Genomic DNA, 17591 nt, shown 5'->3' on the forward strand with positions numbered 1-17591 from the left:
CAGTATACCTTCCAAAAATGAAATATCAATTTTTTGGATACGGTATTTTGCAAATTAATATCCCTTTGTCATTAGACTCGGACTGATTTTACTCGGAATATAAACAAAGCTCAGTTTGGGCTTGGGCTGATATTTTACTATCGAGATTTATTAATTTTTCGGAGCAAAATTTTGAGAACACAATGATTGAAATGGATTGGAAGCGCCACCCTGCCATTACTCCGCGAACTCGCGTTATGCATCATTGCACTGTTCCTTGTTTAAATTACTTTGAACACACAGTAAGTAGAAAAAATGTTTTACATTCTTAAAAGTAATTACTTGGAAAAAAGACACTATTGCGTCTGTGGCCTTTTTCCACGGAATCGTCTCTTAGTACTAGTAGTGGGGAATCGTATGCCCTAATGGCTTTTGTTGCCTTTTTGTATGTATGAAATTTATTTCTTTAATTTTTCTTTAGTTAAACAGTTATTATTGGAAAAATTATTACGTGAATTTGCCTTTTATTTACTAACCATTTCGAAAAGTATATAGTTGAAACTTTATAATGTTTTGTTTTAATTTTGTTAAAAAGCCGCAGTGAACTTTGTGGCTTTTTCCGCAGTATAGAAAAATAGTTAAAAGGTAGTGTGCTACAAGAATATTTAAATTTAAAATAATATTCCACAATATTATTTGAGTTTTTTTTTGTATTTTTAGGTTCTAGAGAACGTAAACAGTCCCCGGTGCCTGAAGGAATCGAAAAAAAGTTTCGTTTTTATTAAAAAAAAGTTTCGTTTTTATTAAAACATTTAGGAAAAGAGCTTTTGGTGTATCGAGACTGAGTGTTTCATAATTAATTTCTAAAAGTTGTTTCACAATATTTTGAAATAAACACAAAAAACCTTCTCCTGTATAGTAGGGTTTTTGCAACAGCGCCCTTATTCGTAGGATACGACGATATGTAAATACAAGATACGCGCTAAACACAAAAGAGAGACCTTTTTACGAACTAATAATGATAATAATTAATTACCGGTTTTGATGACGGTGGCCGGTTTCATTGAAACAAAGCCAGTTATGCAGGATTAATTTTTATAGTGCCCAAGTGTATGCGCACAGAACAGCACTCTTTATCCCTTTACTCTTATAACCCAGTGGGACGGAAGACCGACACGACTGGCGGGAGATCAGGCGCAGGACCCACTTTTCACATGCTCATCCGACGCATGGATCATCTTACTTGTCAGACAATCAGGTGATCAGCCTGCATTGTCAGGTAACAAATTTGGAAATAACATGTTTCCAACGCGGGAATCGAACCCACGTCGACCTCCGAGTCAAGAGCCACGCTCTAAGCCAGGGGTTTCCAAACTTATTTTGACTACTGCCCACTTTGAGAACAAATTATGTTTTATCGCCCCCATTGTTTCAATTTATTATGCATCCAGATGAAATAAATCACCCCCAAGCCTATACACAACGCCATTTTTTTCTGGGTCCCACACCGCCCCCTTTAGACCTTCAGCGCCCACAAGAAGGCGTTATCGCCCACTTTGGGAAAGGCTGCTCTAAACCACTGGACCACGGAGACGTTACGTACGAATTACCCGAATACAATAATTATTTCGCTGTAACCTGATTGCTTCGAACAAACGGAACGAGAGCTATTATTTCATTAACGAATTAATATCCGAATAATATTTGCACTCGACCATGGAAAAACCGACGACGATGCCTATATAAATTTAATTTTAATATTAAAAATATCATCATCGGTTTATCATCGTCTGGTCTTTTGTTATAAAACTATGAATAATTACGTAGGTTTGAAGGACATCAAATAATTAAATTAATTTCAATAATAATTATAATATAGGCATTTCACTATGCTTTATTCCATTTTTAGTACCCAGACTCCTATACCCTATACTAGAGGCATTCTGTTCTGTGTATTAATCTATAAATTTGCTTCCATTTAGTAAATAGTTGTTTTTTTTTTGTAATAACAGTCAATTTTTTCGTTTATTGAGTGTTCTATTTTATCCGACTTAAGGGCATTCCCTAAGGAGAATCCGTAATTTACCGCATTTTGAGCCTTATAAACTCATAATTCCAAGGCTACAGAGTTATAATAAAAATGCAGCAATAATCTTCAGTATCTCAACAATCCTTTCCATGTTTTAAATTTTCTATTTTCTTTTATTAAACTCATGTTATCAGCTTTCAAAGTAAAGCCAATTTATTAAAATTCAAGCATACATTCAGCATCTCCTTAGTATTTACAAATTACTTTTATTTGAAACACACGCCAATAGATCGACACTACCATAAACTACGTATTCCCCGTTTTTTTTTAGGTAAATTTTGAACTAAGTTATGTAAAAAAAGGGTATTGGTGCGATCTCGGCAACGTGGCAAATGTATGGCCAAGGTCGTTTGACTCGGGAGACGGCCTTAAATGCAAGCTGTCTTTTCGTTTCCGGTTTTTCATTCTAGTTAGAACATTACGACGCGCGTGGCACAAATTATAGTTCAGCTGACTGGTGAGGGGTCTACGAACTGTTTCGTCGTATATTAGCGATCATAATATTATTAAGTATGTCGGCCAGTGGTTAATGGTTAGTGCAGGTACGGTGGAGAGCCGCAGCGCATTACGACTAAACGCTTTATACTCCGTCATTAAACTAATTGACGTATCGCCCGATCTCCAAATTTAAAGCTTTCACGGTGTTTACCTTCGCTTTACTACTTTTTCGTTAAAATATTATAAAATGTTTTTAATGATAATGCACTTTGAGTCTTTAAACATTTCTAACGCTCATTTCATAATATTTTAAACTCCATTTTGCAATCTCGTCGAAAAAGTTGTGGTAAAAGAATTAACAAAAGATTTCACTCATTATTTTAATCATATTATCGTCACTGTTAAATTAAAATATTATAATACAATATCTTGTGATTAAGATTGATTCCGAGCAACGCTCGAACAGGACTTATTAATTAAGGACTAATGGGAAAAAAGTGAAAGAGACGACACACTGTAGCGTCAGCAAAAAACCCAGATTAAAATTTTGTAATTATTTGTTAAATATTTTTATTCGTTGATTGCTTTAAAAGTAATTTTGATGAGTGCAATGTCTGTAATAAAAGTATTACCTAGTACCTACTAGAAGAGTTTAGGGTAGGTTGCACCAGAGGCGTGGTTAAGGTTATCTTCAAATATGGCGTCCATTATGGACTTTTACTAGGGATTTGTTTGACAGTTCATTTGATATTTTGTTATGGTTAAAGTTAAAGTTATAGTTATAGTTAAAGCAAGTTGTTGCAACCAACCTTAAATCTTTTAAATTTAAACATCTTTTAACCGAAAACTTATTTCAGTTATTTTAGTTAGTCTTCAAAAGTATGAAGATTGCGTAGAGGAGTATTTGCAGTTGGTGGGATTTCCGAAGTTCTATATTATTTTATACTTTATATTAAATACGTTTTAGTGTACTTTTTAATGTTCTTCTTTTTGCTTTATAAAGAAATTAGTATGTTTTTATTTGAATAGGATAAGCCAAGTTTTAAATTAGTTACCTCTAATATTTTGTTGATGGTACATTTAAGTTTTAATCAAAATTAGATTACGAAAAGAGCGTTATCTCATTAATATCCGTGTGCAAGCAACATAATAAAGCAGGTATAGTCAAAAACAGAACGTCTATTCTATAATAGAACTAACAAGTCTTTTTTATTTTTTATTATTATTATTATTATTATTTATATTACGAAATAAAGTGTAGCTGACAACAGAGAGAACAATTAGCAATATATTAATAGAGTCACCATCGAAAAGTACTGTCGGCAACAGGAAACAACAGCAGGAATAAAAATGACAGTGAACATATTATAATGTAGAGTCAGCAACAAAAATTACAGCCAGCGGCCAGAGAGCCCACTATAGTGCTGTCAAAACTCAATCAAGTAATTAAAGAAACGAATGCGCGTTTAAAATTTCAACTCACCAATTTGTCTACTCATTGAAAAACATAACAGGATTTTATTGGGTGACCCATCATTCCTCATAATTGTACTGCTGCAGTGCTGTACTAGTCTTTTTATTTCGTTTCTACTTTCTACGTCAGAATATTCCCAATTTTCTTTCGATAATGATGATGATGACAAGTGACAATGATGACCTCTGTGGCTCAGGTGGGCTGTTGGACTGTTGGTAGGTCAAGCCGGGGGTCGCGGGTTCGAATGCCGCCGACGGAACAAAAATGTTTTCAAAGTTCCTGGGTCATGGATGTATATTAAATACGAGTAGGTATGTGTATCATATAATAAAAATCTTAAAAATATGTATGGTATAAAAGTATTAAATATATTTCCGTTGTCTTGTACCCGTAACATAAGTCCTTTAGGTACTTAGCACGGGGCCAGACTGACGTGGTGTGAACAGTGAAGCGTACATAGATATTATTATTATTATTAATGATGACAAGCCTGGGCGCAAAATTTCATACGGAAGTTGTGCGCCTTCGCCATGATTCGTCGTTTGGACTATATACGAGCAATTATAACGAATTTGACATCCGACTTTTACATTTTAAATCCCCCAATCATTTTGGCCACTGCTCAAAGCGATTGTACCGTGACATGTAAAGAGCGCGTGGATTTTTTCTAAGAGGTTATCCTTTGATCTGCAGCAATAGACGAATTGAAGTTTGGGCCAGGGCTGGCAAAAATAGCCCTATATATTTACATATTTTTAATTTTTATTTTTCTATACTGAAAAATATTAATGTATTACTAAAACATAGCTGAAAGTGTTAGTTCTTAAGAAAATGATCATTACCACCTACTGTATTTACCTCTCGTCTCCTATATAGCAAATAAACGAATTGAATTGAATCAATCAGTACCTATATTCAGAGCATATTCGTTGTCATGTCATTAATGTACCTACTTTTATTTAAAATTGAACCAAGGCCCCATTCCTTGGAATATTAGGTTTAATGCTCTAAGCCCCATTTACGGAGAGGCCGATAGATCCGGTTGAACTGATCGCAGGCCGACCCGGTCGGATGCAGACTTGCTTTATGCATTTCCATGTGTGCACTATCCGTTCAGATAGGCCTGTAGTCAATCAGAGTTCAGACTAAATCGATATATAGCGATATAATATTATATTAAGTAAGTATATTATCGCCTGTATATTATTATAAGGAATTTAAGAGCTCGCTGATATATCAATGTAAAATTTTCGAAAAACTGTTAATCGTTAAGAGTTTTTCGTGAAATGGTTAATTGTTTAATACTATAAATACAAAATCAGTTAACGGATTTATTTATTCGTAATAAATGTTTATTATGTGGATTGTTATTAATTATGTATTAAAATTATTTGTGCATTATCCGTAAGCCTTTCGAACGTAAAATATATTCATTAATATAAACAGTTATTGTGTTTATAGGTTTACTAGCTGTTTGCTCGGTATCCGATAAAAATGATATATATATATATAAATATATATGTCTCGGAACTGTTCCTAGTTTCGTTTAAGTGCTATTTGTGCTGAGTAAAGTAATTAAAGTGTGTTCTGAAGTATTTAGTGAAAGTGTAAAGTGTTCCTGTGCAGTTTCATTGTAAAACTGTTTGATGAAAGAGTGTGACTCTGTTTGGCAGACGCCATAGTTTCAATTGGAAATTATTACGAATAATTGTCGTTGTTTCATAATCTCTATTAATAGTAGAAACTAAATAAGAATTATAATAGAGAGATTACAAGGTGGTGTTGTTTAGTTCTATTCTCTCCTCGCCCGTCTTCCCACGCCACTGTCTTGAACCAGCACTTTACGATGAAGACCTATACTGATAATAGCGAAGTTCCTTTATATAAATATATACAAGAACTGCTCGTTTAAAGATATAAGATAACGACATTTTTATTGAACTCAATCAGAGATGTACTTAAACGCTTTGAGGCATAATACAAGTGACAACCCTATTCGAAATGTATTGACATTGAACGTCTGGGGCCTCAGACGTGGTCCCTTTGTGTCCCTTATTAATGAACTGTAAGACCTCTATTATTTGTCATCTTAAAAATCTGAATAGTCCTCGCTCGTTTACTATAATCCTTATTGCGACAGAATAAAGTTGAAAATTCTTCGTCGATATCGATAATCGGATTAATGTTGATTACATCGAAAATATCAGGAAGGTATTGTGTTATTCGAGTATAAATGAGGAACCAAATAAAACATGAGTCTAAAGATGATTTAAGCCCAGCTCTCGACGTTACTTATTGTTCTCGTTATTATTTACATTAAAACGTTAATTTGATTTATAATCCCATTATCGCCAGTTGTTGAGCTTTACTCGATAAATAAAACACTTTTTTTACTTTCACAATTTTGTATGATCGCCTTCAAAAGTATTCCTAATTCACTTATTACTTTATAATATGCAAAATATATACACATAAATGACTTTATACACTTGACATCTAAGTGTCTAAACACACTATGCCGAATTTCCGCGGCGGAAGTTCGGCTTGATTCCGCCTGCAATGTATTTTTACATTCTCCCCATACATTATCTGTCAAATTCTTCATTAAATTGAAGGTTAATCGGTTGATCGAGTCTACTTGATAAAAGACTTATAAAAAAAAAGTTCACAGTAAACTTGGTTGAAATTTTGACAGTTAAAAGCCTCATAACTGAGTCAAAAAGTTCGTACGAATTCTCAGCAAACTTGGCTGAAAAATACACAAGTACCGAGCATGAATCCTTAACGTCGCTTGCACATGACAAAATTGGCAATTTTTGCTCCGGTACACAGTTTATTACAATAAGCTACCTGTATTACGCGATAATTTATCTTGGCCGGACTTTTTCCCGCTCAAAATATACGGCTCTATAAAGTCGCTGCTACATTTTCAACAAAGAGTAAAACGCCGAACGAGTTTCGCTTAACAACTGAAAAATAGAACGGCATCAGAATAAGTCCTTTAGATTAAGAGATTACAATTAAACGGGTGGTGAATTTATTGTCATCCTCAACAATAGAGACTATATTATTCTATCCGTAGCTCTAATAAAATATGTTAGAGCTACGGATAATAATGCTAAAATGCTACGGATAATAAAAAGATAAGTTAACCATAATATACAGGGTGTAACAAAACTAAGTGATAATGCTTCACTTTTGTATGGGGAAACTCGTGACGCCGCCGCCGGGGCGCTTGCCCATACAAAAGTGAAAAAAAAAATTCGGTCTTTCAGCGCTGTTATTTTCACAGTGAACTCTGTACAAGGAACACACACACTCTAAATTATTATCACTTAGTTTTGTAACACCCTGTATAAGTTAGTAAGGAAAATCCCTTACTAACTTATACAAAGAAAATCCCTTCTAACTTATACTCTAGGTTTTAAGTATAAATATACTTAAAACTTAGAGCTGCACAGTATGATGGGTCATTTCTTCTATTTTTCCGATATAACAGAATTATTAATCCACATATTCCACAGACATATAAATCGGTTAAAATATAATAAGTAGATAAGTGTTGGCTTTAGTTTTTTGTAAAAAAAATGTGAACGCAAGCCTACTTTGAGAAGACATATCCATATTATTACCTTTTTTGTGAGCAAAATGAGCTTACACGAAGGCAAGTAGCGTTGAAAGAGGTATGGACTATAGATATGAAATTTTACTTATATTAGCTTCACTGGCCAACTGGAACGAGTGAGCGTATCAAATATACTTTTACTGCCAAAGTTTCGGAGCCAAACCCGAACTTATCTACATGAAGTGTCCTGAAGAAACTAAAAACTTCCTAAAGTTGTAATTTTATTGTCCTTTTTTATTTTAACGAATTTTAATATAGAACTCCTACGTATTAAGAGGCCGGGTGCCATCGAAATTCTCATACATACGTAATACCAAAATCATTTTCTCGTACGAAAATATTTAACATGTTTGAGTTATTTTTCAGTTTGAAATAGTAATTACCTAGTATCCTACACAAAAAACTACAAAATATTTAAACTCTAAAAAATATTTTTCAGTATTTAAATATTTTGTAGTAAATTTACTATTTATTTATATATTTTTTAGTGTTTAACTATATTTTTAAGTGTTTCAATATTTAGTAGTAAATTTACTACAAAATATTTAAACACAAAATTTTTTTTTAGTATCTTGTAAAAAAAAAATTCTGTAGGAACCTAGGTAATTACTATTTTAAGCTGAAAAATAACTCAAACATGTTAAATATTTTCGTATGACAAAATGATTTTGATATTGCGTATGTACGAGAATTTCGATGGCACCCGGCCCCTTAAACATTTCAGGATACTCTACTACTTTTACTAACAATTATCTACTCATATTAAGAGAAAACCAAAACCATACAGTAAATACTAAATTGTAATATAAAACTCATGTTCTCCACAATAATGATTGATATGTCACAAAATATGTTGCCGTAAGCCCACGTCACTACCCTTTCATCTTATATCTCCTACATATTTTATGCGTCTTCTGTCTTTACAATAACCTTTTTGTATAAAGCTGTCCTCGTAGGCCTGAGCGTCTTTATTTGAGACATAAGAGCCCCGTTCAGGTGAATTTATGAGCCGGGCGCGCCATTACTCAGCTTTGAGAAACGTACTCACAGATTTTGATATGACGGAAAATGGAAACCGGCTATTATGCGCGAGATGTTAAAGTTGAAAACTCGATGAATTATTATGAAAATCTTTTGCGTTATAAACCTTTCGCGAGTCACATTATTCGTCGAACTTTGGTTTTTATCAAAGTTTCTCGAGTACATGCACAGTATCAGTCATTCTCATCGCAACCGAGACATCGACAGTAGCGCGAGTCTAGTGTAAGGAGAAAAAAGGGACCTTGGATGAAGTAGAGCAAAATAAGTAAGTATAGTACATAATACATATGAACGCCTCCGTGGTCTAGTGGTATAGAGCCCGGCTCTTGACTCGGAAGTCGTGGGTTCGATTCCTGCGTTGGAAACATGTTATTTCCAAGTTTGGTTGGGACAGTGCAGGCTGATCACCTGATTGTCTGACAAGTAAGATGATCCATGCGTCGGATGGGCATATAAAAAGTCGGTCCTGCGCCTGATCTCTCGCCCGTCGTGTCGGTCTTCCGTCCCACTGGGTTATGAGGGTAAAGGAATAGAGAGTGCTCTTGGGTACTGCGCACACACTTGGGCACTATAAAATTACTCCTGCGTAGCTGGCCTGGTTTCAATGAAACCGGCCACCGTCACCGAATTCGGTGTGGGAGCTATTATTATTATCATAGTAGGTACATAGATGTTGACAGCAGCTTCTTTGCACGAAGTTTGGGCACCATAAAAATCGCATAAAAACATTACGGTCGATGTTTCTCCGGGTGTAAATATACTTTTGGAACATAATGACATAATTATCTCATTTTTGAAAAAATAGGTAATTACGACGTTGTTGTACCAAATGAGCGATATAGAGTTCACTGTGAAAGTGGCAGCGCTGAAAAACATTTTTTTTTTTCACTTTTGTATGGGCAAGGGCGCGAGCGTCACGAGTCTCCCCATACAAAAGTGAAAAAAAAATCGGTATTTCAGTGCTGCTACTTTTATAGTGCACTCTCTACAAGGAACGCATATACAACCTAAAGTATTATCACTTAGTTTTGTTACATCCTGTATAATTTTGGAGCCGGATTTTAAAAACATTGAGTGAATTTACATTTCATATGTTAGAAGGTATTTTTAAATTATACAACTGTGCTTCAAAATATGTAATAATTTTTTCCATATAATTTGAGTGAGTTTTTGGTAGTACTTGTAGGTACTATTATTTATCTATTCTGTGGTAGTACTAGAAGATTGGCACGTCGGTTGCTACGTTTGCTTACATCTCTACGGTAAGTAAAATTATTTAGATCAGTCTGTACATTTTTATTGAGACATTTGAATTTAAAAAAAATAGACATTGTAAGTGTATAATATTTATTTGCCGAAGGTTCATTATTTTTGTGCCACTGTAGATTTTGTTGGTAGCAGTAAGTCGTGCCTAGTGAAAATAACTTTTATATTCTTAATATACATGAACAGTTTTCTAATAAAATATTTATAAGATCACTTTATATGCATAGAATAACGTTTATTATATATATATATATAATAAACGTTAAATTTATTAATAAAAAAAAAAAAATTGTACGTGGGAGAGCCATGCTTCGGCACGAATGGGCCGGCTCGACCGGAGAAATACCACGTCCTCACAGAAAACCGGCGTGAAACAGCGCTTGCGCTGTGTTTCGCCGAGTGAGTGAGTTTACCGGAGGCCCAATCCCCTACCCTATTCCCTTCCCTACCCTCCCCTATTCCCTTCCCCTTACCTATTAACCTATTCCCTCTTAAAAGGCCGGCAACGCACCTGCAGCTCTTCTGATGCTGCGAGTGTCCATGGGCGACGGAAGTTGCTTTCCATCAGGTGACCCGTTTGCTCGTTTGCCCCCTTATTTCATAAAAAATAATAATAATAATAACATTTATTATTTTATTATAATATATTCATAACAACAAAAACCTTTGATATATTACGTCTGACAAGATTTATCAGCTATTTTACGTTGTATCAGGATTTGCATTGCTTTTGCTATTACATTTTTGCAAAAAAAAAAAATATTATTCTAGAAACATAATATTCTTATCAACATCAAATTAACCATACCAAGAAGAGAATATATTAATGACATTAACAAGGTAATAAAATTCCGCGTACAAAGGAAGCACTCGTGTTTGGATACAACTAATTAGGTCCCATAAATTTCCCGTGGAAAAAGTGCCTTCATATTTGTCGCGACAGGTGAAATTGGGGTCCCCGAACAAATCCTCAAAATTAAGAAGCCAATCTAAGTTATCCCATACAATTACCAGCCACTTACCACACCCTCGCGCTTAGGTGGGGGCGATAATGGGAGGCGGCGACGATTCCTTCGGGATCATTGGAAGGTGGGGAGGTGCATCTTGCATTCGTTAGGGTCCGTAATGGGTTCCGAACTAAATGGAGTCGTTTCACGTGGATGGTAGATTCAGGAAATTGGAAACGTGGAATGTTCATTATAATCTTTGTTCGCGTCGGGGGTGTGGAGATGAGCTTACTATCTTTTTCGCAATCAGCCGCGCCGAATAAATCTTTATCGAAGCGATTGTAATTAACTTGATTGCATAAATATTTTTCTATGTGAATCGGAGGGAGTTACTCTACCGAATTAAAAAGCTGTAGTAATTTACTTTAAGGCCGTGTTCACACCAAACCGACTGTGAGCCGCCGAATGTGAGCGAACGTTGCGCAGTTTATTGTATTTCCATACATATTCACTTTTTCGTTCACACCTAACCGACAATACGCTATTACGCTAGGCGTAGGCGCGGACATTCGATACCGTTTATGTCACGTTCACACTGGGGCTCACAGTGAGCCTGCTCACATTCGGCGGCTCACAGTCGGTTTGGTGTGAACACGGCCTAAAAGGAAGAATATTTTAATTAAAACAGTTTTTTGAGCTCGCCACAACATCGATACAATATTGATTACAACATAGTACTCTACAAAGCTAGAACTGGTTGTGGGAGACTGGTGCATATACCTAGTGGAGCCTGTATTTTAAATACAAATTAATACAGTGTTGATTCGACGTCAAAATTCAGCAATTCTGACAAACGCTTCAATATCAAAATCTGCAATAACCACGATTCAAAGATATAATGTGAAAACACGACTAATAAATGCCAGAATGGATTCAAATAATCGAGCACCTAATAAACCATTTGACACACCATGAGAGCTTGCAATATTTATAGGCGGTGTCGTGGCACCGATATCGAAAACGCCACGCATTACCTTCGCGAGGGCTCCGGGCGAGGTATGAAATAGAGTTCCTAGGCCAACCTGGACCAGGCTGGCCTCTGATGAATCGATCCACGAGGCCAACATAAATTAACTTGTTGCAATAACAATGACTGCATCGTATTTATGACAATTCGATATGGTCAGCAGAAGAAATAAGAATTTTATAAATTTGTGTGTTATAAAGTCGAGTGCATAATTATAATAAATACAAGCGTAAAGCAAAAGAAAGTTCAAGTCTTTGAAATAAAAACAAAAATTAAAAGTAGGAAAAAGTTATAATCTTACAAACTTGAAAAGTAGGTAAGAGTAAGTATGAAATAACCTACTGCTAGTGTGGTAAAGGAATAATAAGAAAATTTTGTCGCAAACACGGAACACCCTAGTCATAACAGCAGCGATTAGAAGATATTTTGAGTTCCAGTCTAGGATAAACAATATTTTTTATCGTAGCAAGGCTCTTACGCGACAAACGTTGCGATTTGCGGGCACCACTGTGACACTGTGTGTGTGTATATAAGTACATAAATACTGTACTAGATTCATCCGTATAACTTCCTCCTTTTTGAAAATCGGTTAAAAATACGAGTACTTTTATTGCAATGATTTTTGTAATAATGATAGTAAACGTTCAGTCTCCATTAAGAGTAATTGCAATAGGGCCATACCTCTGCTATCTGTACATCGCTAGCGGTAAATTGAACCGCTGACCTACGCCATAACATTTCCCTTCGGAAATCCTTTGCAGCATTAACAAGCGGTTCACGCTGTTCTACATAATCAAGATTCACTTTTGCAATTGCTGAGTTTGGAGTATCTTAATACATTCGGTGGTTTTATATGGATGGGTTTACGATTTAAAGGGCCTGTTTTCACCACTTCCTGATAAGTGCCGGATAGGCTGTCCACGAATTAACTTGACAGATCAAGTATGGAGAAACCCTGACCGGCACTTTATCAGGAAGTGGTAAAACACCCTAAGGGCCTGTTTCACCACTTTCTGATAAAGTGCCTAATAGACTATTCACAACTTTTTTGACAGATTCTTCATACTTGATCTGTCAAGTTAATTGGTGGATAGCCTTATCAGGAAGTGGTGAAACAGGCCCTAAGAATCGTATAACACTCATCTTTGCTAAATCACACGCATTTTACCGGGGTATGCTCATAAAGAAGAACGATAAAGGAAGAATGTTCTTTATTGCGCAGGACGTTATCGTCACTTTTTATTATAATATGTAGAATTTGACGTCCTCAATAATTGTTTTATTTAAATTAACCTTTGAGTTAAGGGAGCTATCAGATAACTCAGAACTTTGTAGGGCAATCCCATTGTATATGCACACTATTTGGTTTTGCAAATAAACTCTTTGAATCTTTGAAACTATTTAGTAGTTTGGCGATTGTATTTCTCTACTTGACTAGATGACTCGTTCACTTTGTATCACTTAAGGCTGCCTATCCACCAGAGCTGAGCGGAGCTGTGTTGCGAGGAATATGTATTTGAGAACCAATAGCATCGCCGCGCTGAGCGATGTCATGGCAAAGTCATGTCATTGAAGCGATGCTATTTGTTTTCATCAAAAACACATTCCTCCCAACACTGCTCCACTCAGCTCTGGTGGAAACGCAGCCTTACACCAAAATTTTCTCACCGTATAAATCTTCCCTGGACATTCACAATTATTTCAAAACTAAAATTTGGCAAATCCGTTCAGCCATTCTCAAATTGTAGTGAGACTAACTAAATTTAAATTAATTTTTATTAATAAAGAAGACTTCCATTTAAAAAAAGTGCAACTTTTATAACCTGATCACAACATCACGATGGCATGGTAATATAAGCCTATTGAATGAGCTGACCTCGCACGCGATTAATATTTAAGCGGCATAACAATCGTCTGAGACCTACTTGTCCTGAATGACCTAACAGTCTGGACGTTGTAAGCTGCTTGCACTAAATTAATGTAACGTCTAATTTTTATATTACTAGTTACTAGATTAATATTGTTAAAACAGGCAAGATTTTTTATAAAAATACAAGGATTTCCCTTGTATTTTTATAAAAAATTAAAATGTGTATTATTTTATTTTATCATTGGATTTTTAATACTATGTATTAAAAATCCAATGATAAAATAAATACTGAAAGTATATTATTTTATTGTTCTTGTCAATTTTTTTTCAAACTGTTAACATTTTTTATCATATCCTACACTAATTTTTGATTTCACCTACCTTATTTTCATGGGCTCCGGCAGCGGGGTGCCAGGTGGTGCACTTGCACCCCTTGGGAATCTCGGGATCAACAGGAATTATTGAAATATTAAGAAATTTAAAAAAAACCCCGCCAAATAACTTTAAAAAGTAATGAAATAATAGATTTTACTGACTTTAAGTTTAAATAATTCCTAAGTGTAAAGTGATATTTTGGTCCATAATTGTTGTCACGGTGTGTCGGGGGACCGCCAACAGTGTATTTTGCATTTTGTATCACCACATCACTGATTGTCTCGATTCGGTTCGCTGTGAACTGACCCTTAAACTATAATGTTATGTGAAATCAAACATGTACATTAGCGGTCCCCCGACACACCTTGACAACAATTATTATGGACTAAAATATCACTTTACACTTAGGAATTATTTAAACTTAAAGTCAGTAAAATATATTATTTCATTACTTTTTAAAGTTATTTGGCGGGGTTTTTTTTAAATTTCTTAATTTAATTTTATTTCATGCTTTTCAAACTTGTATTGGTTATAGTGCAGAATAATTCCTATCAACAGGATCATATTATATCCCAATAAATACCATCTAGGAACGTCCTTTTGGATGAGGCCGTCAATATGAGTCCAAACATGAAACCTCCACTTTTGGTTCATATGGAGCTCGGCTCCTATAGAATCCAGGTGATGCTGCAGCAGCAGCATGCAAAAATTTACTGTTTATCTACGTCTTACTAGTTGCCGCAATTAAAATGAGCCCATACACGAAACCATTGCTCTAAGTTGGTGAGGAGTTGGGTGTCCTATTGATTACCAGGCGATGCTGCAGCACCAGGTCAACTTTCCATTAATGCGTAAATATTCATAAATCTCACGAACTAGAATGCAATAAAGCCCACCAAACGACTGTAAGTTGCTAATCGGCCCTTCACGAACCAGATCAACCTCGATTTTTCAGCATGGAGCAGGTTGATGATGATGAACTAGCTAAGAACACTCTCAATTAAGTGAGCTTTCAAATAAAAAAAAACTAGATCAAAATCGGTCCACCCGTTTTAATGCTACGATGCCACAGACAGACAGACAGACCGACAGACAGACACGTCAAACTTATAACACCCCTCTTCTTTGTCGGGGGTTAAAAAAGCATTTTGTAAGGTCCTATTACCATGCCGTACAAAGATAGTTGTTGGCGACACGACAAACTCGGCGGGGCCGTGGTCGCCGGGTGGCAGAGCAGTGGACTGTATCTTGAAGGGTGAAGGATGCCGGATGGAAGATTCCTGGAGAAGGAGGTGCAGGAGACGAGAAGGAAACACAGGAGTGAACTTGGTACTGCTTGGAGCGGAGTGTGGTGGAGCAGGGCTTACGCATGCATCTGCTTGGCTTGTCGGAAGTGAATGTGTATGCACCGAGAGAGTGCGTGTTTATATATGAAATTTGTACCGTTAGAGCCCGTGGGGTTCTATCGGTTGTTGTCGAACGAATGCAGTCCGTTTATTGAAATATAACATTTTACACATAATATGACATCAAATGGGATTCTTATAAGCTAATACAATGGTAAACAAACATTCTTATAAGATAAATAAACAATAAAATGTGTAAAACAAAGCCATGTAAAAAAGAGACAACAATAGTTCGAGTGCAACTATGCAAGAAAGAGACAGCAATAACAATTGTGTGAAACACACTACATTCCCGTGCGAAAGGGACAGCAATATTATAAAAATGAGACACAAGATAAACATTTTCCAATAGGAATTACTAATATGAAATCTTAAATCTAAGTGTAAACAAAAAGAGGGAATAAAACTAAGCTATTATTTACAGTCTCCCCCTCGTGCGCAAGCACCGAAACGTTTTATTCCTGGCTGCTTACGAGAATCAGACGAGAGGCTGGGCGACGAATTAGTCCGGCGGCTGTACGGACTTCTGCTACTCTAACCCGCCCGTCTGGACCTGGGAAAGTCTTTATTATTTCACCTCTAGGCCATATTCCACGGGGCATCGTTCTATCACATATTATAACGATGTCTCCGGGGTTGAGGTTGCTGTGCTGCGGGTTGCCGAGCCGAGGCATCAATTGGGGTTTGTACTCTGCTACCCATCGAGCCCAGAACGCTTCGGCCAACTTTTGCGCAGCTTTCCACGAGCGACTGTCTGCTGTGTAGTCTTTATACGAGCCGAAAGGTATCATCCCGCTTGACCTCCCAATTAGGAAGTGATTTGGGGTCAGTGATTCCTCGTTTAGATCAGGATTTACTGGTGTTAACGGTCTCGTATTTATGACATGTTCTGCTTCCAGCAACAGCGTATGCAACACTTCATCTGGGGGCGTCTTTTCTGTTAAGGTGACTCGTAATGCCGCCTTCACAGATCTCACTAATCTCTCCCAGGCGCCGCCCATGTTCGGGGCCCCAGGGGGTATTCTTTTCCAAATTATCTGTTTTCCGGAGGCGAAGACCTTCATCGCATCGTCATTTTGTCGAAGAGCTTCCGTCACTTCTTTCTCGGCGCCCACGAAGTTGGTTCCGTTGTCGCTATATATGACCGTCGGAGTGCCACGGCGGGACATCATTCGGCGCAAGCTCATGATCATGGAGGATGCAGATAGGGAAGGCACCAGCTCCAGATGCACGGCCCGAGTGGTGAGGCACGTGTAAAGTGCGCCCCACCGCTTCTCGTGTCTTCGCCCGATCGTGACTTGCATTGGGCCAAAATAGTCAACCGCCAAGGCTGTGAACGGCGGCTGATTGTGGGCCAGTCTTTCAGGAGGTAAGTCACCCAGAGGAATTTTAGAGGGAGTTCCCCTGTAGGTTCTACACCATTGACACTTGTTGCATATATAGCGAAGGATGCTGCGTAGTCCAATTATGTGGTAGCGCTGTCGGAGCTCGTTCATCACGGTTTGGTGATTGCCGTGGTTAAATACTGCGTGCGTGTGATGCACTAACAGTCGGGTAAATTCTTCCTTCGCATGTAGGACAGGCAGATTATATTCTTCCTTAACTCTGCTATCGAGGTATAATATCCCGCTGCGGTCGAGTTTCACAGCAAGTTTGTGAAAGGGGGACCTCTTCGGAGGTCGTTGCCCAGCCTCTATCGTCTTTATATCGTCCGCGAACGAGATGTTCTGACTCCTCTTGATAAGCAGTAATTCTGCTAGTCTGATGTGATCAGGAGAGATTTCCGTATTTACTTTTCTCTTGAGCAATTTGGCTTTAAATGCCTCAGCCGAGAGCAAGACGGTGGCAGCAGCGCGTACCAGGCGCTTATACTTCGAAAACCTTTCAACTTTAGGCAAGTAATCGTTATTTACATGGTCTACACAGACGTGAACCTGCTTAATTATTCTCTCCTCCCCTGAAGGGGGTAAGGGAACCGCGGTCCGCTTTTCGCACGGCCATGTCGCGGGGTCGTCTAAAATAAAGCTAGGTCCTGTAAACCATCTGTGTGTCGA

General features: G+C 37.0%; 1 protein-coding gene and 1 long non-coding RNA gene across 2 annotated transcripts in view; both read right to left on the bottom strand.

Annotated features, from left to right (window-relative positions):
• LOC121728944 (teneurin-m) overlaps nucleotides 1–17591 on the bottom strand; it is a 447859-nt gene that overhangs the window by 375253 nt on the left and 55015 nt on the right. The window lies entirely within an intron of this gene.
• Nucleotides 11323–11519, bottom strand: LOC121728961. The gene is made up of 2 exons (XR_006035894.1): nucleotides 11456–11519; nucleotides 11323–11385 (listed from the first exon to the last, which is right to left on the bottom strand). It is a non-coding gene; the product is annotated as an uncharacterized LOC121728961 (long non-coding RNA).

The sequence above is a fragment of the Aricia agestis genome, chromosome 7 (assembly GCF_905147365.1).
Source record: "Aricia agestis chromosome 7, ilAriAges1.1, whole genome shotgun sequence".
Classification (NCBI taxonomy): Eukaryota; Metazoa; Arthropoda; class Insecta; order Lepidoptera; family Lycaenidae; genus Aricia; species Aricia agestis.